Source organism: Stegostoma tigrinum, unplaced genomic scaffold (genome assembly GCF_030684315.1).
Source record: "Stegostoma tigrinum isolate sSteTig4 unplaced genomic scaffold, sSteTig4.hap1 scaffold_64, whole genome shotgun sequence".
Classification (NCBI taxonomy): domain Eukaryota; kingdom Metazoa; phylum Chordata; class Chondrichthyes; order Orectolobiformes; family Stegostomatidae; genus Stegostoma; species Stegostoma tigrinum.
This window is the reverse complement of record NW_026728579.1, coordinates 788,032-811,860: the sequence shown is the minus strand read 5'-3', so window position 1 is coordinate 811,860 and position 23,829 is coordinate 788,032. Positions and strand designations below refer to the sequence as shown.

At 45.1% G+C, this 23,829-nt stretch overlaps 1 long non-coding RNA gene across 1 annotated transcript in view; it reads left to right on the top strand.

Moving 5' to 3' along the window:
• LOC132209056 (uncharacterized) overlaps positions 1-23,829 on the top strand; it is a 28,061-nt gene that overhangs the window by 604 nt on the left and 3,628 nt on the right. The gene's annotated exons all lie outside the window — the stretch shown is intronic.

The window sequence follows — 23,829 nt, the reverse complement described above, 5'->3', positions numbered from 1 at the left end:
GAAGGGAAGGGGGCAAAATAGAAAAGTACTCGTGGTCGGGGACTCGATAGTTAGGGGAATCGACAGGAGATTTTGTGGGCAAGATCGGGATTCCCGGAAGGGATGTTGCCTCCCTGGTGCCAGGGTCCGGGACGTCTCCGATCGGGTGTATAAAGTTCTAAAAGGGGAGGGCGAACAGCCAGAAATCGTGTTACATATTGGCACAAATGATATAGCCAGAAATAGGTTTGAGGATATAAAAAGTGATTTCAGGGAGTTAGGATGGAAGCTGCAGAGCAGGACGAACAGAGTAGTGTTCTCTGGTTTACTACCGGTGCCACGAGATAGTGAGGTGAGGAACAGGGAGCGGGCACAGCTGAACACGTGGCTACGCAGCTGGTGTAGGAGGGAGGGCTTCAGATATGTTGATAATTGGGATGCCTTCTGGGGAAGGTGGGACCTGTACAAGAAGGACGGGTTGCATCTGAACTGGAAGGGGACCAATGTCCTGGGTGGAAGGTTTGCTCGAGTATTTGGAGAGGGTTTAAACTAGTATGGCAGGGGGGTGGGAACCTGAGCTGTATACCAGAGGTGAGCGTTGATGCAGGTGAGGCTGTAGCAAGAGGTAGACCAGCTAGTGGGAAGGATTTTCCTGGGAAGGAACCAAGGGATCGGTTAAAGTGTGTTTGCTTTAATGCAAGGAGTATCAGGAATAAAAGTGATGAACTTAGAGCATGGATCAGTACCTGGTGCTATGATGTTGTGGCCATAACAGAGACATGGGTTTCTCATGGGCAGGAATGGTTGCTGGATGTTCCAGGGTTTAGAACATTTAAAAAGAATAGGGAGGGGGGAAAAAGAGGAGGGGGTGTAGCACTACTAATCAGAGAGGGTATCACAGCTACAGAAGCTTCCTTTGTCGAGGAAGATCTGCCTACTGAGTCAGTATGGGTGGAAATTAGGAACAGCAAGGGAGTAGTCACCTCGTTAGGGGTTTACTACAGGCCCCCCAATAGCAGCAGGGAGATTGAAGAAAGCATAGGTCGACAGATTTTGGAAAAGTGTGCACGCAGTAGGGTTGTTGTAATGGGTGACTTTAACTTTCCTAATATTGATAGGAACCTCCTTAGAGCAGAAGATTTGAATGGAGCTGTTTTTGTAAGGTGTGTTCAGGAGGGTTTCCTAACGCAGTACGTTGACAGGCCGACGAGGGGAGAGGCCATTCTAGACTTGGTGCTCGGAAACGAGCCGGGGCAGGTATCAGATCTTGTGGTGGGAGAGCATTTTGGTGATAGTGACCATAACTGCCTCACATTCTACATAGCTATGGAGAAGGAGAGGATTAGGCAGAATGGGAGGATATTTAATTGGGGAAGAGGAAACTATGATGCGATTAGACATGAGTTAGGAAGCATGGACTGGGAGCAGTTGTTCCATGGTAAGGGAACTATCGACATGTGGAGACGGTTTAAGGAACAGTTGTTGGGAGTGATGAGTAAATATGTCCCTCTGAGACAGGCAAGAAGGGGTAAGATTAGGGAACCTTGGATGACGAGAGCGGTGGAGCTTCGAGTGAAAAGGAAGAAGGTAGCTTACATAAGGTGGAGGAAGCTAGGGCCAAGTTCAGCTAGAGAGGATTACATGCAGGCAAGGAAGGAGTTCAAAAATGGTCTGAGGAGAGCCAGGAGGGGGCACGAGAAAGGCTTGGCAGAAGGAATCCGGGAAAACACAAAGGCATTTTACACTTAGGTGAGGAATAAGAGAATGGTCAAAGAAAGAGTAGGGCCGATCAGGGATAGCATAGGGAACTTGTGTGTGGAGCCTGAGGAGGTAGGGGAAGCCCTAAATGAGTTTTTTGCTTCTGTCTTTACGAAAGAAACAAACTTTGTAGTGAATGAAACCTTTGAAGAGCAGGTGTGCATGCTGGAATGGATAGAGATAGACGAAGCTGATGTGCTGAAAATTTTGTCAAACATTAAGATTGACAAGTCGCCAGGCCCGGATCAGATTTGTCCTCGGCTGCTTTGGGAAGCGAGAAATGCAATTGCTTCGCCACTTGCGAAGATCTTTGCATCCTCGCTCTCCACTGGAGTCGTACCTGAGGACTGGAGAGAGGCAAATGTAATTCCTCTCTTCAAGAAAGGAAATAGGGAAATCCCCGGCAATTATAGACCGGTAAGTCTCACGTCTGTCGTCTGCAAGGTGTTAGAAAGGATTCTGAGGGATAAGATTTATGACCATCTGGAAGAGCATGGCTTGATCAAATACAGTCAACACGGCTTTGTGAGGGGTAGGTCATGCCTTACAAACCTTATTGAGTTTTTTGAGGATGTGACTAGAAAAGTTGATGAGGGTCGAGCTGTGGATGTGGTGTATATGGACTTCAGTAAGGCATTTGATAAGGTTCCCCATGGTAGGCTCATTCAGAAGGTCAGGAGGAATGGGATACAGGGGAACTTAGCTGCTTGGATACAGAATTGGCTGGCCAACAGAAGACAGCGAGTGGTAGTAGAAGGAAAATATTCTGCCTGGAAGTCAGTGGTGAGTGGAGTTCCACAGGGCTCTGTCCTTGGGCCTCTACTGTTTGTAATTTTTATTAATGACTTGGACGAGGGGATTGAAGGATGGGTCAGCAAGTTTGCAGACGACACAAAGGTCGGAGGTGTCGTTGACAGTGTAGAGGGCTGTTGTAGGCTGCAGCGGGACATTGACAGGATGCAGAGATGGGCTGAGAGGTGGCAGATGGAGTTCAACCTGGATAAATGCGAGGTGATGCATTTTGGAAGGTCGAATTTGAAAGCTGAGTACAGGATTAAGGATAGGATTCTTGGCAGCGTGGAGGAACAGAGGGATCTTGGTGTGCAGATACATAGATCCCTTAAAATGGCCACCCAAGTGGACAGGGTTGTTAAGAAAGCATATGGTGTTTTGGCTTTCATTAACAGGGGGATTGAGTTTAAGAGTCGTGAGATCTTGTTGCAGCTCTGTAAAACTTTGGTTAGACCGCACTTGGAATACTGCATCCAGTTCTGGTCGCCCTATTGTAGGAAAGATGTGGATGCTTTGGAGAGGGTTCAGAGGAGGTTTACCAGGATGCTGCCTGGACTGGAGGGCTTATCTTATGAAGAGAGGTTGACTGAGCTCGGTCTCTTTTCATTGGAGAAAAGGAGGAGGAGAGGGGACCTAATTGAGGTATACAAGATAATGAGAGGCATAGATAGAGTTGATAGCCAGAGACTATTTCCCAGGGCAGAAATGGCTAGCACGAGGGGTCATAGTTTTAAGCTGTTTGGAGGAAAGTATAGAGGGGATGTCAGAGGCAGGTTCTTTACGCAGAGAGTTGTGGGAGCATGGAATGCGTTGCCAGCAGCAGTTGTGGAAGCAAGGTCATTGGGGTCATTTAAGAGACTGCTGGACATGTATATGGTCACAGAAATTTGAGGGTGCATACATGAGGATCAATGGTCGGCACAACATTGTGGGCTGAAGGGCCTGTTCTGTGCTGTACTGTTCTATGTTCTATGTTCTATGTTCTATCTCCGCATCCTGTCAATGTCCCGCTGCAGCCTACAACAGCCCTCTACACTGTCAACGACACCTCCGACCTTTGTGTCGTCTGCAAACTTGCTGACCCATCCTTCAATCCCCTCATCCAAGTCATGAATAAAAATTACAAACAGTAGAGGCCCAAGGACAGAGCCCTGTGGAACCCCACTCACCACTGACTTCCAGGCAGAATATTTTCCTTCTACTACCACTCGCTGTCTTCTGTTGGCCAGCCAATTCTGTATCCAAGCAGCTAAGTTCCCCTGTATCACATTCCTCCTGACCTTGTGAATGAGCCTACCATGGGGAACCTTATCAAATGCCTTGCTGAAGTCCATATACATCACATCGACAGCTCGACCCTCATCAACTTTTCTAGTCACATCCTCAAAAAACTTGATAAGGTTTGTGAGGCATGACCTACCCCTCTCAAAGCCGTGTTGACTGTATTTGATCAAGCCATGCTCTTCCAGATGGTCGTAAATCCTATCCTTCAGAATCCTTTCTAACACCTTGCAGACGACAGACGTGAGACTTACTGGTCTGTAATTGCCGGGTATTTCCCTATTTCCTTTCTTGAAGAGAGGAATTACATTTGCCTCTCTCCAGTCCTCAGGTACGACTCCAGTGGAGAGTAATGTTTGACTTTTTAAACTTTTGTTTTTATTCTTCTACTGTTATACTAAGAAGACTGTAGTGCTGAACATTTTAACTTATTCATTTATTTTTATCACATGGAGCATGGAACGGTACAACACAGTACAGGCCCTTCAGCCCACGATGTTGTGCCGAACTTTTACCCTAATCCTGTGGTCAATCTAACCTCCGCCCCTACCTTATACTATCATCCATGTGCTTGTCTAATAGCCGATGAAATGCCCCTATTGAGGCTGACTCCACTACCCTCTCCGGCATTGCATTCCACTCCCCTCCGACTCTGAGTAAAGAAGGATGGATAAATTTTGTACTTCTGCAACTAAAATTGCGTACCAAAGTACTTTGTACCTGAGATGGCACCGTCTAAGGCAACTTTGTACTCTTTTCTTTGTACTCTTGTACCCTGTATTGAATGCATGTGATAATAAAATCTCAATCTAATGCATAGCAGGACACTGGGAAGCTTAGAGGAGAAAAGGGATCCTGGAGTGCTTGTTCATGAATTCCTGAAGGGGTCAGGTCAGGCTAGTAAGGGTTGTTACAAAGACATATGGGACACCTCCCTTTATCAGTTGTGGCATAAATTGTAAGAGTGGGAAGGTCACTTTGGAGTTGTTTAAAAGTTTGGTTAGGCCACAGCTGGAGTCGTGTGTGGCATTTTGGTCACCACCCATTAGGAAGGATGTAATTGCACTGGAGGGAATGAAAAGGATGTTGCATGTGTTGGAGCATTTTAGCTGTGAAGAAAGACTGGAAAAAATCACATTATTTTCTGTGAAGCAGAGAAGGTTTGGTGGGTGAATGGAGGTCCTGACAGAGGCATATAAGATTATGAGAGGTAAAGATGGGTTGAATAGAAAGCATTGTTCCCCTTAGTTAAAGCATCAATAACAATAGGGCATAATTTTCAAGAGAAAGACGGGAATATTTTAGAGGTTTGAGGAAAATCGTTTTCATCCAGAGTGTGGTGAAGGTCTGGAGCGCATTGCCTGGGCGGGAAGTTGAAACAGGAAACCTCACAACCTTTGAAAAGTACTTGGATGAGCAGTTGACATGTCGTAATATTTAAGAGAATGGTCTAGTGTGTAAAAATGGGACTAGTATATGTTGCAGTGTATTTTTAGAGGTACAGCCTTAGTGGGCCATAGGAGCTCTTCTGTACGATATGATTTCATGACAACCCCCAGCCCAGGCAGCTGTTTTTTTCAGTCATCTCCAGGATTACACCCTTCGTAGTGTGATCCCTTGCGTTGTTCGCCCTCCCAAGTTCATTAGCTCACACTTTTCCTGGTTGAGTTCAATTGCTGTGCTCAGCTGACCAGTCTGTTGATCTCCTCCTGAAGTTTATTCTTGCTGTCTGTCAACCAATTTTGGATCCAGTGTGCCACTTTGCCTTTGATCCCATGGCTGTTATTTACATGGCCATTCCATCGATATCCTCCTCACTAAATTAGCCATTCGCTAGCGATACAGTCATACATCCTGTGTTTAAGCCCAAATGATGAATTAACTTGACAAATTTCAAGGGTCCTTGTGGAAAGCCCTGCACAACCCCACTCAAAGCAAACATCCTGCCAAATAGATATCCCTCTACCATCAATCACCTGTGCTCTCTGCCTCAGCCAGTTTTGGCTCCAGTGTGCCTCTTTGCCTTTGATCCCATGGCTGTTGTTTTCTTGCTCAATCTGCCAAGGGGGACTTTACTAAGCCCACATCAAATGCATAATGTGACCTCATCTTAACAAATCCATAGTGTTTATCCCTGATTATTTCTTGCAAGTACATTCTACCCCTAAGAATGCCTCTTTCTAGCTTCACCAGTGCTGAGATTATTCTGACTGGCTTTGAATTTCCTGGTCTGTTCCTCTCTCCGTTTGTTAATAGTGGGACAATGTTAATAGTGTTTCATTACTTCACGTGCGATTGACAAGGCTTTGAAAATTGCTGCCAGCGGCCCAGATATCTCCTCCCTCACTTCCCCCGCTAGCTGGTATACATTTCAGTTCGCCCTGTAGATGTATCCACTTTTAAAGTTGCTCAACCAGCTGCATCTCCCTGTCTCTTAACCTCTGATGCTCCGAGGTCCTTTGCCCTGATATCTTACTTGCAGTGTCCTTTTCCATTGTAAAGATTGACACAAAATATTCATTGAGGACGGTGCCGATGTTTTCCAGGTCCACACAAAGATTACCTCTGTGAAATGAACGAGGAGATATTAGAGAGGTTTGAGATTTACAATCAAGAAAGAAATTGACAAAATGACTTCCTTGGAGAATCATACAACATCCATTGTCCATTGTTGTAAACAAACAGAAGTTTTTGTTTCCACAGTTGTTTGCAAATAGCCAATCAAGATCATAAAATAATGTTTTAAGATAATTTACAAAGCAAGGCAATTGAGGAAGATGTATTGGATGTATTGAACTCTCAACTACCTCCCTTAAGTTTAGGAATGTCAGTATTTTTCTTCTGGATAACTTTTGCAGATATCTTCAAACAAGTAGCTGAACCCACAGATTTATGTGACCAACGAAGCCTGAACCTTTTGCTTCACGATGCAGTCCAGATCCCTCGGCAGCTGGGTGAGGTAGCTTCATTTGGAGGCAGCACCATTGAACCAAGTGTCCGCAGTTGCTTCCAACATCTAAGTGTGCTCTGCACCAATTCATATTGTCAAGCGGGTCTACTTGCCAGTATGAATTTTGAGCTCATTTTCGTTTTGTTCACCTGCACATCTGCCAATGTGGTATATCGTATCCATTGCACCCGGTGTGGCCTCCGCTACATTGGGGAAACCAAGCAGAGGCTTGGGAACCACTTTGCAGAACACCTCCGCTTGGTTCGCAACAAACAACTGCACCTCCCAGTCGCGAACCATTTCAACTCCCCCTCTCATTCCTCAGACGACATGTCCATCATGGGCCTCCTGCAGTGCCACAATGATGCCACCCGAAGGTTGCTGGAACAGCAACTCATATTCCGCTTGGAAACCCTGCAGCCCAATGGTATCAATGTGGACTTCACAAGCTTCAAAATCTCCCCTTCCCCCACTGCATCCCAAAACCAGCCCAGTTCTTCCCCTCCCCCCACTGCATCTCAAAACCAGCCCAGCCTGTTTCTGCTTCCCTAACTTGTTCTTCCTCCCACCCATCCCGTCCTCCCATCTCAAGCTGCACCTCCTTTTCCTACCTACTAACCTCATCCCACCTCCTTGACCAGTCTGTCTTCCCTGGACTGACCTATCCCCTCCCTACCTCCCCACCTGTACACTCCTGTCTACCTATCTTCTTTTTTATCCATCTTCGGTCCGCCTCCCCCTCTCTCCTTATTTATTCCAGTTCCCTCTCCCCATGCCCCTCTCTGATGAAGGGTCTAGGCCCGAAATGTCAGCTTTTGTGCTCCTGAGATGCTGCTTGGCCTGCTGTGTTCATCCAGCTCCACACTCTGTTATCTTGCACTATTGATATGGACTGGTTTGTCACTAGAATTTATGACCCAGGCAAAGTGTGTCACGACTTCAGTTGATCTGAGCTCTTATCAGCAGATGGAGCCTCAAGTTAATGCCTCTTCTGAATGCTGGCATCTCCGACAATCCAAATTCCTCAGTACTTCATTGAAGTATTACCCTAAAAATTATGCTTAAATATAAATTACAGCTTGAAGCCATAGCCTTCTAATTTATTGTTGAGAGCTCTACTAGTTTATGACAGAACTAGAACAGACCTGGAATGGATACGGGATGGTTTTCTTGAGCAATATGTTGAGGAACCAACTGGAAAGCAGTGCATCTAAGACTGGGTGCTGTGTAATGAGAAGGGAATCATTGCCAATCTAGCTGTGCAAGATTTCTTCGAGATGAGTGGCCGCAACGTGATAGAATTTTTTCAATCAAGATGGAGAGTGTGAGAGTTGATTTGGAGACCAGGGTGCTGCATCTTAATAATGAAAGCTGAAGATATGAGGCATGAAATTAAGCAACTCTTTGTGATCTATCAAGGCTAAAGGGATGACAGTGGATAGGCAATGGCAAACATTTAAGGAGCACGTGGGCGGACTGCAACAACTGTTTATTCCTGTCTGGCATGAAAGCAAAATGGGTAAGAGGACCAATCCATGACTTAACAAAGGCAATTAGCGATAGTATCTGATCCATGGAAACAACATTTGAGGATTGGCAGCATAGTAGAATTTAGCAAAGAAGGACCAAGGGATTGATTAAGAAGGGGTAAATGCAGTAAAGTAAGCATACAGGGAACATAAAGACTGACACAGAGTTTCTATAGATACGTGAAGAGAAAGAGACTGGTAAAGACAAATGTTAGGAAGGGGGTTGACCAGTCAAGGGAAGACAGACAGGTCAAGGAGGCAGGGCTGACGCTGGTGGGTAGGAGGTGGGGTGGGGTTAGGGTGTAACCCTAACCCGAACTCTCACCCTAATCTCCACCCCACCTCCTACCTACCAGCATCATCCCCTCCTCCTTGACCTGTCTGTCTTCCCTTGACTGACGAACCTCCATCATAACTCCCCAACAACACTCACCTTTACTGGCTCCAGCGCCGCCTCTTTGATCTGTCTCCACCTATCTTCTCCTCTATCCATCTTCTATCCACCTCCCCTTCTCTCTTTATTTATTTCAGAATCCCCTTCCCCTCCCCCATTTCTGAAAAAGGGCCCAAACCCGAAACGTCATCTTTCCTGCTCCTCTGATACCGCTTGGCCAGCTGTGTTCATCCGGCTCCACACCTTGTTATCTCAGATTCTCGAGCATTGGCAGTTCCTCCCATCTCTGAAATGGTCTGTTGGCCTTCGTTCCGAGAGGTTTCGAGTACAGAAGCCGGAATGTGGTGTTGCAGTTACGCAGCACCTTGGTGAAGCCGCACCTAAAATAGTGTGTGCAGTTTTGTGCTCCTTTTCTGCGGAAGGATGCTGTTGCTCTCATAGTTTATCAGTGCAGCGCATGTTTATCAGCCTGTTTCCGGGAATGGCAGGTCTGATGTATGATCAGAGATTGACTCGGTTAAGATTGTTTTCGCTGGAATTCAAATGAATGAGGTGACTTATAAAATTCGAACAGGACTGGACAGGATAGATGCAGTTCCCAGTGGTGGGTGTGTCCAGAACCAGGGGTCACAGTATGAGGATTCAGGATAGACGATTTCGGAGGTATTTCTTCACCCAAAGAATGGTGAGTCCGTGGAAATCATTACCGAAGCCAGCAGTTCATGTCAAAACATTGAACGCATTCAAGATATGGCTAGATATAACACTTGGGGTGAATGGGATCAAGTGTTATGGAGAGAAAGCAGGATTAGGCTGTTGAGTTGGATGATCAGTCATGATCATGAAGAATGGTGGAGCAGGCTCAAAGAGCCATTTGGCCTCCCCCCTGCTCCTAGCTTCCATGTTTACAATAGTCACTCTCTGAAATGCAAAACTTGAGCAATTGTGCAACTTTGAACTGGGTGCTGGTCGTTACTGACCAAACTAAGTTAGGTAAGGCTCAGCAGGACAGTGCTCATTGTTGTTTCTAGCATTTTCACCGTGTAGGACTTAGTCCTTGCTCTGCTTCAAGCGAAGAAGTGAGCTAATTGGAGATATCTACAACTTGTTAAGGTTCCAAAGGTTTAAAGTGATGTGGGGATGTGTGGTATTGTTCATAAAGTACATCATGAAGATAAATAAGATAAAAGATAAAAGAATGACGAGAGTAAGATGAGGGCCAATCAAGGACAGTAGTGGGAAGTTGTGTGTGGAGTCAGAGGAGATAGGGGAAGCACTAATTGAATATTTTTTGACAGTATTTACTCTGGAAAACGACAATGTTGTCGAGGAGAATACTGAGATACAGGCTACTCGACTAGCGTTTTGTACAGTCACGGGATTTATAGGGATTGAATTCCGGAGCCATGATGTCATGCTCCAACTGTACAAAATGCTAGTGCGGCCTCATTTGGAATATTGCGTGCAGTTCTGGTCGCCCCATGACAGGAAAGATGTTGAAGCATTGGAAAAGGTGCAGAGGAGATTTACCAGGATGCCGCCTGGTCTGGAGCACAGGCCCTATGAAGAAAGGCTGAGAGACTTGGGTCTGTTCTCATTGGAGAAAAGGAGGCTAAGGGGGGATTTAATAGAGACATATAAGATGATCAGAAAATTAGATATTGTGGACAGTGAGAGTCTTTTTCAGAGGATGATGATTTCAGCTTGTACAAGGGGGCATAGCTACAAATTGAGGGGTGATAGATTTAAGACAGATGTCAGAGGCAGGTTCTTTACTCAGAGAGTGCTATGGGCGTGGAATGCCCCGCATGCCAAAGTAGTTAACTCAGCCACATTAGGGGCATTTCAACAGTCCTTGGATAAGCATATGGATAATGATGGGATCGTGTCAGGGGAGGGGCTTAGATTAGTTCACAGGTCGGCGCAACGTCGAGGGCCGAAGGGCCTGTTCTGTGCTGTATTGTTCTATGTTCTATGTTCTATAATGGATATCACAAGTAGATGACTGATGTGTATAGTGTGCATTGTCAAATGGTTCAAATTTTAGAACTGAAAAGTGCCTGGTCTACCTCAAATTGCCATGGAAAACCAAAGCTTCTCAAAAGTTTGAGCTTAAGCAAGTAATTCATGCTGCTGCTGTATAGTGGTTATGTGAATGGTATTTTCCCCTAGCAGTATGCTGTTGTCAGTCGAAAAATAATTCTCATTGCATTGACCAACATTGTCTATGAAATTTGCAGCCAGTCTTATGCCAGACATATAGGTCATATGTGATAATGATTGGCCGACTGAAAACTGCTTGTTTGTAATGAGCAGAGCACACCGCACCGGCATGTGTGAGATGCTTTCTCTTTTCCACAACCAAGGACCCCAACATGGTTCGCAGAACTTTCACTTTGATCCATTTCACAAAATTCGGCCCTCATCCATTCCACCTATCCCAGAATCATAAATTCTCCTTATTCTCAGCTTGTCCCTCCATCAACCTCTGCGTTCAGCAGATTATCTTCCAGCATCTTCACCAGTATCCCCTTTCAGCATTCCAAAGTGACCATTCCCTCTGTAGTCCACTCCTCAGTCACCAAGCAAGGTCCCAAATACACTTGTAAAGTGAAACAGCGATTTACCCGTACTTCATCTGTTCAAACATACAGGTATATTCAATTTTTCCAGTGTTTTCTCTGCAAAGGGGAAATGATACATTGATTAGGTGATTATCCTGCGGTACGCCCTCATTCAGTCCACAAGCATGACCTGAGTTCCTGTTCCTTGCTGTTTTCATTTTCTATTTTGCTCCCACTTGGACCTTGGCTGTTCATCCTTCCCCTGAAGAATTTCATGCAATTTCATGAATATTCACTACATTCTCCAAATTCCCAAAGCTACCTCAACCACACTTCCACACATATTGTTTCTTGTAAGGTCTCCCTTCCATCTTCCCTGATTCTTGGCCTCTATCACATCTGTCCTGACAAACAAACAAGCCTTCACTTGCCGAAGTCCAAAGTGAAACACCTGCTATAAGCAGGGGCTGTTCAGTCATGACCAGTTTAAGATAAACAGTTGAACTTTTAACGGGGCTCATTTGCACCTGCTAGAAGTGACATACATTGACACTCAATGACCTGTTCTCTGTAAACAGAAATGTTTTAAAACTTCCACCTTCTTTGAATTAGCCAGAAGATTGTACAGCCTGTATTCCCTGTTCCTTTCTCCTTATTGGCACAGAGGCTCAATGGTTAGCACTGCTGCCTGTCAGGGACCCAGGTTCAATTCCATTCTCGGGGAACTGTCTGTCTGGAGGTTGCACATTCTCTCTGTGCCTGTGTGGGTTTCCACGAGGTTCTGCGTGAGTTTACAACAGGTCTCTGATTCCGTCCCACAGCCTAAAGATGTGTGTATTCGGTGGATTAGCCATGAGAAATGTAGGGTTACAGGGCTAAAGCAAGGGGGTGAGTCTGGGTGACGTGCTCTTTGGAGGGTCGATGTGGACGTCTAGGGCCAAATGGCCTGTTTCCACACCGCCAGGGATTCTATTGACAGCTCGACCATTCAGAGTGGACTTGTCAACCACACGACATGTTTTTCTTCTCGTATAAATTATTCCAATTGTTTGAAATATCATGTTCTTGCGTTTGTTCCATTGGGTGTAAGACAAAAATGCTTTGGTAATAAAAGTCTCTCTGAAATGAAAGACACAAATGTAAGGTATTTCCGGCTGGTAGACAGGAGGTCGGAAAACTCCCAAAAATTCTCAAGGGAATGCTTGTGATGAGGTGGAGGGTAGAAGAAATTATGTTACGAAACATTATTTTTTGCAAAAGCTTGGTAACACAATGGTAATTTTTTTTTAAAAAATCAAAGGTTGTGTCCAGAAGAGGTGTGAATAGCTACATAGGCATCTGAATGCAAAAAGGGATACAGGAGCAAGATGGAAGCGTAGGTTCTGATCTAAATTGGTTGAACTTAATATTGGACCAGAAGGCTAGAAAGTGACAAGACAGATGATGAAGTCTTGTTCCTCAAACTTATATTAAGGTTGTTGACTAATTGATTGATTTATTGTCACGTGTACCAAAGTAGAGTGAAAATCTTTATTTATGAGTGGTACAGGCAGATCATAGTAAGCGAAGGATATACAGATGAAAATGACAGAGGCATGCAGGTTACACTGAACAGAGTATGCGCTCAGTGAGATCAATGTTAGCAAGATCAGCGTTATTTCAGGCTAGAGAGTCTATTTATCAGTCTGATAACAACTGGGAAGAAGCTGTTCCTAAAACTGTTGGTGTGTGTGTGTTCAGGCTTCTGTACCTGGTGCCTGATGGAAGAGGATGTAGGAGATCATTACGTAGGTGCGATGGGTCTTTGGTGATGCTGGCTACCTTTCCGCAGCAGTGAGCCATGTAAATGGAGTCCTTGGATGAGAGGTTGGCTTCCGTGATGATCTGGGCTGTGCACACCCGCTTCTGTAGTTTCTCACAGTCCTGGGCAGAATAGTTGCCATACCAGGCCATTATACACTTGGACAATGTGCTTTTAATGGTGCATCTGTAGAAATTGGCCAGGCCAAATTTCCTGAGCCGCCTGAGGAAGGAGAGGCATTGTTGTGCCGCCTTGACCAACGTATTTTCGTGGCAAGTCCAGGACGGGTTGTTGATTATCGTCATACCAGGGAACTTGACACGCTCCACCCTCTCAACCTCAGTTCCATTGATATACATCAGGGCGTGTTCTCCTCCTGTCTTTTGAAATCAGTGATCAGTTCTTTAGTTTTGCCGACATCGAGAGAGAGGTTGTTCTCTGCACCACGTCACCAAACCCTTTGCCTCCCTTCTGTATTTTGATTCATTGTTAGATATCCATCCCACTGCAGTGGTGTCGTCAGTTAACTTGCACATGGCGTTAATTTGGAATTTGGCAACACAGTCATGGGTGCGCAAGGAGTGCAGTAGGGGGCTGAGAAAACATCCTTAGAGGGCACTAGTGTTATTGTGGAGGAGGGGCAGTTACCTATCTTCACTGTGGTTTTGGGTCAGAAAGTTGAGGATCCAGTAGCAGAGGGCAGAGCAGAGACCTAGGTCATAGAGTTTTGAGATCAGTCTGGAGGGGATAATAGTGTTGAAGGTGGAGCTGCAGTCAATGAGCAGGATTCCTACATAGCTCATTGTGCACATTGCTGCCAACAACATCGGTAGAAAGAGGGTTCACTGAATCCCTACAGTGTAGAAACATTCAGCCCAACAGGTCCGCACCTACCCCTGCAAGGCTAACAAACCTGGTAGCTATGGACAATTTAGTGTGGTCAATCCACCTAATTTGCACATCTTTGGACTGTGGTAGGAAACTGGAGCACCTAGCGAAAACCCTCACAGACATGGGGAGAATGTGTAAATGAAGAGTCACCCAAGGGTGGAATTGAGCCCAGGTCCCTGGTACTGTGAGGCAGTAGTGCCAACCACTGCACCACCTTGTTGCCCTTGAGACTTTCTCCAAGGCTACCCTTGTGTCTTAAGGGACTCTTTTCCCCCCATTCTCACTAACACATTTATTATGTCGTACAATCCCGTAGCAGCAATATCTTTTAGAGTGTGGGAAGAAATGGGAGTAACTGGAGGAAATTCAAACAGTCATGGGGAGAATGTGCAAACTCCACACAGACAGTTGTCCACAACTGGAATCGATCCTGGGGCCCTGTCACTGTAAGGCAGTGGTGCTAACCACTCAGCCACTGTGCTGTGGCATTTAGGTCCTGCAAAATGAGTACAAGAACTAGAATGATGAATATTCAACCTTTCGCACAAAAAGTTGGTCAGAGCTAGGACCCATATTAATCACTGTAACACTGTTTCTGAGACAACAAGGTGGAGAGCTGGATGGACACAGCAGGACAAGCAGCATCAGAGGAGTAGGAAAGCTGATGTTTCTGAAGAAGGGTCTAGGCCCGAAACGTCAGCTTTCCTACTCCTCTGATGCTGCTTGGCCTGCTGTGTTCATCCAGTTGTACACCTCGTTAACTCCGATTCTCCAGCATGTGCAGTTCCTGCTATCTCTCCAGAACACTGTTTTTGTTTTGTTCACAGCAGTGACAGAACACAGTTTGAGAGAAAATAATGCAGCCATATACACAACATTGATGAAAGATACTTTCTTATTTCCAAATGTTAAGGAAAGCGTTGTATGAAAATTATATTCTGTCACAGAATTTGGACACACTCTGGTTTCTTCCTGTGTTACCTAAAACGTATGCCATGTTTTTCGACCTTTGATTTCTCAGCATTTCTTCTTCTTTTGTAATGTAGTGCTGGAGGGAAACCATAATCCCAGATTGTAAGTGCTTTGAGCTTCAACATTGTCTGAGAACCCCCTCACTGTCTCTGAATACCCAAACTGATCAATAATAATCATCCTAATTGTCTGTCTTGACCTTACTGCAGCATTGCTTATTGTGTCACTGGCGGGTGACAGATCACATTGACATTTCACATCATGAAAGTAGCTGCATGAATATTTGTATTCTTGGTTCTACATTAGTGAGTTTTTGTTGCAACGTTTTGGTCTGGAAGTAAGAGGCATCTCAAAGAATGTGCTATCTGTGCTTTTGTGGAATCTGCTTTTGTGCTTTGACTTTGGGTTAAGCAATGTAACATGTCCTTGCTGATTTTCCATATTTAATTCAATTAGAATTTCATTGACTCTAGGTTTTACTCTTGAAATATGATCAATGAGCAGAAGGCTATTCAGTCCATTGAGTCTGCCACTCAATGAGATCATAAAATACTGATATTCCTCGATACCACTTTCCTGCCGTTTCCCTATAGCGTTTGATTCTCATACTGTTAAAAATACTCCAGTCTGAGCGTCTTAACTTTTGTACATCCCTCTGCAGGCAGTCTGGCAGTCTCATCACTTGTCTTCCATACCTATTTTTGTGTTTTCTGTAAGCTCGGTAATAGTACATTCACTTTCATCACTATGTCATTAATATTTATTCGCAACAAGAATGGCCGTCGCATTGATCCGTATGGCAGTTCACTGTTTACAGCTTGCCGACCTGGAAATGACTCCCCCTGTACCAAATGTCTGTTCTCTATTATTTGGTCAATCCCCTATCCATGTTAATATATTTCCCCAAAACTATGTGGTCTTATTAAAAGTCTTATCTGCTTGAAGTGTGATTATTTTTACAAATACCTTTTTGAATGTTACACCCTTTTATTTGTACTACTTGTAATCTCCTCATGGAATTCTTATAAATCTGTCATGCACAATTTCCTGTTTATCAAGCCGTAGTGACTGTGATTGTATTATGTATTTTAAGTGCTCTGCAATTACATCTTTTCTGATAGGCTGTTGCATTTTCCAATAACAGACATTAAGCTAACTGGCCAGTAGTTATCTTTTTTGTCTCCTTTCCTTTCTAAAATAAAGGTACTAGTCATAGAATCCCTGCAGCATGAGAGCAGGCCACTTGGCCCATTGTGTCCAAACTGACTCTCGGAAGAGCATGGCACCCAGATTCAACCAGCTGCCCAGCCCCTGCAACCTTGCATTTCCCATGGCTAATCCACCTAATCTGTGCATGTTTGGATTGTGGGAAGAGACCAGAGCAGCTGGAAGAAACCCACACAGACACGGCGATAAGGTTCAGATTCCTCACAGAAAGTCACCTGTGGATGGGATTGAATCCAGGTCCCTGCCACTGTGAAACAGCATGCTACCCACTGAGCCACCATACTGCCCTGTGGGGCACTGGGACTTTTTGAAAAGCCAAGGATACTGGAGAGATTGTGATCAGTGCATCAACTATCACTATAGCTATTACTTTTAATATCCTAGGATGCAGCACTTCGGGCCCAGGGGACCTAATGGTCTTTAACCCAGTTAGTTTCCCTCATATCTTTTCTTTAGGGATAGTTGTTGTTTTATATCCTGTCCTATCATTTGCCCTTTGATTATGCAGGAATTTTGGAACACTGTCAGTGTCTTTTACTGTGACTGTATTCATTTGTGGGACATGTGTGTCACTGCCTGGCCAGTATTTCTTGCCCATCCTGAGTTGCCTCTTGAGAAGGTGATGGTGAGCTGCCTTCTTGAACCACTGCATTCTTCCTGCTGTGGGTTGACCCGCAGCGCTATTAGGGAGGGAATTCCGGGATTTTGAGGGGAAGGAATGGCAATGTATTTCCAAGTCAAGATGGTGAGGGACTTGGAGGCGGTGGTGTTCCCATATGTCTGCTGCCCTTGTCCTTCTGGATGGAAGTGGTCTTGGGTTTAGAAGGTGCTGTCTGAGGAGCGTTGGTGAATTTCTGCAGTGCATCTTGTAGTTAGTACCCACCGCTGCTACTGAGCATTGCAGATGGAGGGAGTGGATACTTGTAGATGTTGTACTGGCTGCTTTGTCCTGGATGGTGTCAAGCTTCTTGAGTGTTGTTGGAGCTGCACTCATCCAGGCAAGTGGGGGAGTGTTCCATCGCATTCCTGACTTGTGCCTTTTAGATGGCGGACAGGCTTTGAGGAGTCAGGGGGTGAGTTATTTGATGTGATATTCCCAGCATCTGGCCTCCTCATGTGGCCACTATCTTAATGTGATGACCAGTTGAGTTTCTGGTCAATGGTAACGCCCAGCTGAGAGTGAGGGATTCATTGATGGTAACACTATTGAATGTCAAGAGATGGTCAGAGCCTGGCATTTGTGTGGCGCAAATGTCACTTGGTACTTGTCAACCCAAGCCTGGATATTGTCCGGATCTTGTTGCACGTGAACTTGGACTGCTTCAGTGTCTGAGAAGTCAAATGGTGCTGAACATTGTGCAAACATCAGCGAACATCCCCACTTCTGACCTTATGATGGCGGGAAGGTCATTGATGAAGTAGCCGAAGATGGTTGGGCCGAGGACACTACCCCGAGGAACTCCTGCAGGGATCTTCTGGAGCTGAAATGATTGACTGCCAGCAACCACAACCACCTTCCCATGTGTCAGGTATAACTCCAACCACCGGTGAGTTTGCCTGTGAAACCCATTGATTCCCATTTTGCTAGGGCACCTTGATGCCACACTCGGTCAGATGCAGCCTTGATGTGAAGGGTTGTCGCTCTCACTTCAGCTCTGGAATTCAGCTCTTTTGTCCACGTTTGAACCAAGGCTGTGATGGGGTCAGGAGCTGAGTGGCCACGGCAGAACCCAAACTGGGCGTAACTGAGTAGGTTATTTCTGAGCAGGTGCTGCCTGATAGCACTGTTGATGACACCTTCCATCACTTTACTGATGATTGAGAGTAGACTAATGGAGCAGTAATTGGCTGGCCTGGTTTTGTCCTGCTTTTTCTGTACAGGACATACTTGGGCAATTTTCTACATTGTCGGGTAGATACCAGTGTTGAAACAAACTAGAACAGCTTGGCTCGGGCAGCAGCAAGTTCTGGAGCACAAATCTTCAGTACTGTTGCTGGAATGTTGCCAGGGCCCATAGCCTTTGCAGTATCCAGGGCCCATAGCCTTTGCAGTATCCAGTGTCCCTAACCATTTCTTGATATCACATGGAGTGAATTGAATTGACAGAAGACTGGTATCTGCAATAGTGGGGATCACTGGAGGAGGCCGAGTTTGATCACCCATTCAGCGCTTGTGGCTAAAGATTTCTGCAAATGCTTCAGCCTTATGTTTTGCACTGATGTGCTTGGTTCTTCCATCGTTGAGGATGGGGACATTTGTGGTGCCTCCTCCTCCTCCTCCTCCTCCAGTGAGTTGTTTAATTGTCCATTGCCATTCATGACTGGATGTGGCAGGGCTGCAGAACTTAGATCAGATCCATGGTGAGATTGATTAGCTCTGCCTATCACTTGCTGCTTTCGCTATTTGGCATGCAAGTAGTCCTGTTTGGTGGCTTCACCAAGTTGATTCCTCATCTTCAGGTAAGCCTGGTGCTGCTCCTGGCATGCCCTCCTGCACTCTCCATTAAACCAGGATTGATGGTAACGGTTGAGTGAGGGACATACTGAGCCACAAAGGTTGTAGATTGTGCTAGAGTTCAATTCTGCTGCTGTTGATGGCCCACAGCACCTCATGGATGCCCAGCCTTGTGTTGCTAGATCTATGTGAAGTCTGTCCCATTTACTGCAGTGATAGTGCCACACACATGATGGAGGTTGTTCTCAATGTGACGGCGGGACGTTGTTCCACAAGGACTGTGCGATGGTCACTCTTACTGATACTGACATGGACAGATGCAACTGCAGCTGGCAGATTAGTAAGGATGAGGTCAAGTATGTTTTTCCCTCTTGTTGGCTCCCTCACCACGTGCCGCAAACCCAGTCTGGCAGCTGTGTCCTTTAGGATCTGACCAGCTCGATCAGTAGCACTGGTGCTGAGCTACTCTTAGCAGTGGATATTGAAATCCCCCACCCAGAATACATTTTGTGCCCTTGCCATCCTCAGTGCTTCCTCTAAGTGTTGTTCAACATTGCAGAGTACTGATTCAGCAGCTGAGGGAGGACGGTACGTGGTAATCGGCAAGAGCTTTCCTTGGCCATGTTTAACTTGAAGCCATGAGGCTTCATGGGGTCCAGAGTCAATGCTGAGGCCTCCTAGAGCAACACTGTCCTGACTGCACACCACTGTGCCACCACCTCTGCTGGGTCTGTCCTGCCGGTGAGAGAGGACATATCCAGGGATGGTGATGGTGGAGTCTGGGACATTGTGTGAAAGATATTATGACTGTGTCAGACTGTTGATTAACTAATCTGTGAGACAGTTCTCCCAGTTTTGGCACTAACCCCCAGATGTTAGTGAGGAGGACTTTGCATGGTCGACAGGGCAGTTTCTGCCATTGTCTTTTCTGGTGCCTAGGTCAATGCTGTGTGATTTATCCAGTTTCATTTCTTTGAGTCTAAGTAGTGGTTGGTCCAACTGAGTGGCTTGCGAGGCCATTTTAGAGGGCAGTTGAGAGTCAAGCTCATTGCTGTGGTCAGGAGTCATATGTGGGCCAGACCAGGTGAGGTTGGCAGATTTCCTCCCTTGAAGGACATTAGTGACAATGGATTCATGGTGATCGGTAGATTCTTAAGTCCAGACTTCTTTTTAAAATTAAACTTCCACCATCGAACCCAGGTCCCCAGAACATTTTCTGGGTTTCTGGATTAATAGGTTAATGATAATACCAGTAGGCCTTGAGGACTCATGCAAAGAATTTATTTAACTCTTCAGCCATTTCCTGGTTCCCCAATATTATTTCTCCAACCTCATTCTCTTAGGGGCTTGTATTAACTTTGGTCTGTCCTCCTTTCTATATATTTAACAAAGTTCCAGTTGCCTGTCCTGATATTATTTGCAAGTCCATCCTCAAAGTTTACCTAATCCCCTTTTTTTGGTTGTTTTCTGCCTTTTAAGAATTTCTCGATCCTCTGGCTTGTGATTAATCTTTGCAACATTATATCTATTCTTTCTTTCCATTTGATAAAAGGATCCCTTTGCCTTGTCATGTAGGATAATACGATACAATGTTTTATTTGTCTTTTCTTGCAATACAGAGTTTTTATAGAACATTACAGCATAGTACAGGCCCTTCGGACCTTGATGTTGTGCCGACCTGTCATACCGATCTTAAGCCCATCTAACCTACACTATTCCATGTGCGTCCATATGCTTGTCCAATGACAACTTAAATGCTCCTAAAGTTGGCGAATCTACCACCGTTGCAGGCAAAGCGTTCCATTCCCTTACTACTCTCTGAGTAAAGAAACTACCTCTGACATCTGTCCTATATCTTTCACCCCTCAATTTAAAGCTGTGCCCCCTCGTGCTCGCTGTCACCATCCTAGGAAAAAGGCTCTCCCTATCCACCCTATCTAACCCTCTGATTATTTGATATGTTTCAATTAAGTCACCTCTCAACCTTCTTCTCTCTAATGAAAACAGCCTCAAGTCCCTCAGCCTTTCCTCGTAAGACCTTCCCTCCATACCACGCAACCTCCTCGTAAATCTCCTCTGCACCCTTTCCAAAGCTTCCACATCCTTCTTATAATGCGGTGACCAGAAATGTACACAATACTCCAAGTGCGGCCACACCAGAGTTTTGTACAGCTTCACCATAACCTCTTGGTTCCGGAACTCGATCCCTCTATTAATAAAAGCTAAAACACTGTATGCCTTCTTAACATCCCTGTCAACCTGGGTGGCAACTTTCAAGGATCTGTGTATATGGACACCGAGATCTCTCTGCTCATCTACACTGCTAAGAATCTTACCATTAGCCCTGTACTTTGCCTTCCGGTTACTCCTACCAAAGTGCATCACCTCACACTTGTCTGCATTAAACTCCATTTGCCACCTCTCAGCCCAGCTCTGCAGCTTATCTATGTCTCTCTGCAACCTACAGCATCCTTCATCACTATCCACAACTCCACCGACCTTAGTGTCATCTGCAAATTTACTAACCCATCCTTCTCTGCCCTCATCCAGGTCATTTATAAAAATCACAAACAGCAGTGGACCCAACACCGACCCTTGCGGTACACCACTAGTAACTGGTCTCCAGGATGAACATTTCCCATCAACTACCACCTTCTGTCTTCTTTCAGCAAGCCAATTTCCAATCCAAACTGCTATATCTCCCACAATTCCCTTCCTCCACATTTTGTACAATAGCCTATCGTGGGGAACCTTATCGAACCTTGCCGAAATCCATATACACCATACATCAACCGGTTTACTCTCATCTACCTGTTTGGTCACCTTCTCAAAGAACTCAATAAGGTTCCTGAGGCACGACCTTCCCTTCATAAAATCACATGATACACCAACTTTGGATGCTTGTATGCTTGCTTGTTTGCTGATCAAAATTAAATAAGTGAAACAATTGTACTGAGGTCACCAATCAGCCAGCACATGACCCTTCCTGTGCATTGGCTGCATGGTTACAAGGAGGAAGAATGAAGTGTCTGGTTCAGCTCAGTGAGACAGAAGCTGTATATTTTGGAAGTTTTGGATTTGACCTTTGAACAGGACAGTTCCATTTATGTATCTAAGTTATATTTATTCACTGCTTCACAGTGGAAGGACACAGTGGAAGGATGGCAAAATGGTCAACTCAAGGATGAATCTTGGGGATGTTTACTAATAATTGCACAGTGTTTAGCATCAACAGGAAGATGTCGATAATACTCGGGCTTGGACTGATGAGTGCCAAATAATGTTTGCACCACAGAGGTGCCAGGCAATGATCATCTCTAACAAGAGAGAATCTCACCATCTTCCTTTGTTGAGTTTCAACACTGAAATTCTGTTATCAACTTCATGGGTGTTACTACTGACTTGAACCTGCATGAGATAAGCCATATAAATACTGTGGCTACAAGAGCACGTCTGGGAATCATGTGGTTAGTATCTCCTCTCCTTTCTCCCCAAAGCTTGTCCATCTCTGACAAGGCAAAGTTGGGAGTGTGATGGAATATGATTGCCTGGATGCCGCAGCTCCAGTAACACTCAAGAAGCTTGATGCCATCCATGCTTGATTGGCACCTTTTCCATCACCTCAACATTGATGTTTGTCTACTGCTGATAGACAATGGGGGCATTGTGTACCATCTACAAAATGCACTGCAATAACTCATCTGACAGCAGTTCCCACTAGAAAAACAAGGGTAGTTCACCTGTATTGGGTACGTGTGACTACAATAAATCAAATAAATCAGATCAAATGCTGGGCCAGAATCCTGGCCATTCCTATCTATCAGCCTTGTGCAGGGTATCTATCCCAGATGAACACTTGCGGTCTATGAAGTTAGTTCAGTGCCTTTGCAACAGTGATAATGTGTGACCAATGTATGCTGGCCTTGCGCAGGACCAACATAGAGCCATACAAATGATATAAACCAGAAGGGAGCCATTCAGCCATCTTTGTCCATGCTGACCCATAGACATCTGATGCCTTTTTTAATCCCAAATTGTTACAAACGTACATGGACCTGCAGCACTTAAAGTGCAGATCCAGGTACTTCTTAAAAGAGTTTAGAATCTCTTAGTCCACCACCAATTCAGGCAGCAAATTCCTGACACCCATCACCCTCTGCATAAAACGGATTTTCCCACATCCCCTCTAACCCTTCTGCCACTTAGCTTGACTCTGTAACTGCTGATTTTTGAATTCTCTGCCAAGGGAAGCAGCTTCCTCCTGTCTACACTAACTCTACCCTATCGCTGCCCTTCACTGTTTTGTATACCTCAATCATGTCATTCCCTCAGACTTTTTGGTTCCAAGGAAAACAGCCTCATATTTACAATTCTCCAGCTTTGGCAATATTTGAGTAAATCTTTTCTGCACTGTCTCCAGAGTTATTATATACTTCCTGGATTGTGATGAACACAACTGCACACACTACTCCAGTTGTGGCATCATCAGTATCCTGTACAGTTTTATCATGATGTCCTTACTTTGGTAATCTACACTTTTCCCAATGAGGCAAAGCATTCCCTGTGCCTTCGTCAGAACATTACTGACCTGTAGAGCTACTTTTAGGAACCTGTTCACTTCCATGCTTAGATCCCCCACTTCATCTACCCCTCTCAGTATGTTCCTATTTATTGTGTATTCCCTTTATGTCCTCATGAAAAGCAATGCATCACACTTGTCAGAGTTGTGCTCCATCTGTCGCTTTCCTGCCTTCTCCGCCAACCCATCTAATATCATTTTGGAACTTGGAGCTATCCTCTGTCCTATCCACCTTACATCCAATTTTTCAGTTGTCTGCCAATTTACCAATTGTGCCCCCCATGTTCAAGTCTGAATCGTTCATCTATAAAATAAATTAAAGGGGCCCCAAAATCAAGCCCTGTGAAACACCAATGGAAATTGCTTTCCGTTCAGAAGCACAGCCATGAACAATTACCCTTGTTTCCTGCCACTAAGCCGATTAGTCAACACATTACTCCGTATCCCATGACCCATGAGCTTTCACTTTTTTGCACTTCTCAGGTGGGACGTTATCAATTGCTTTGCTAAAATCCATGTCGACAAATTCATTGCGCAACCCTCATCGATCCTCCTTGCCACTTTCTTAAAGAATTCAACTAAATTTGTAAGTAATGACCTTACCTTGACAAAGCCGTGCTGACTATCCATGACTAGTCCATGCCTTTCTCAGTTAGT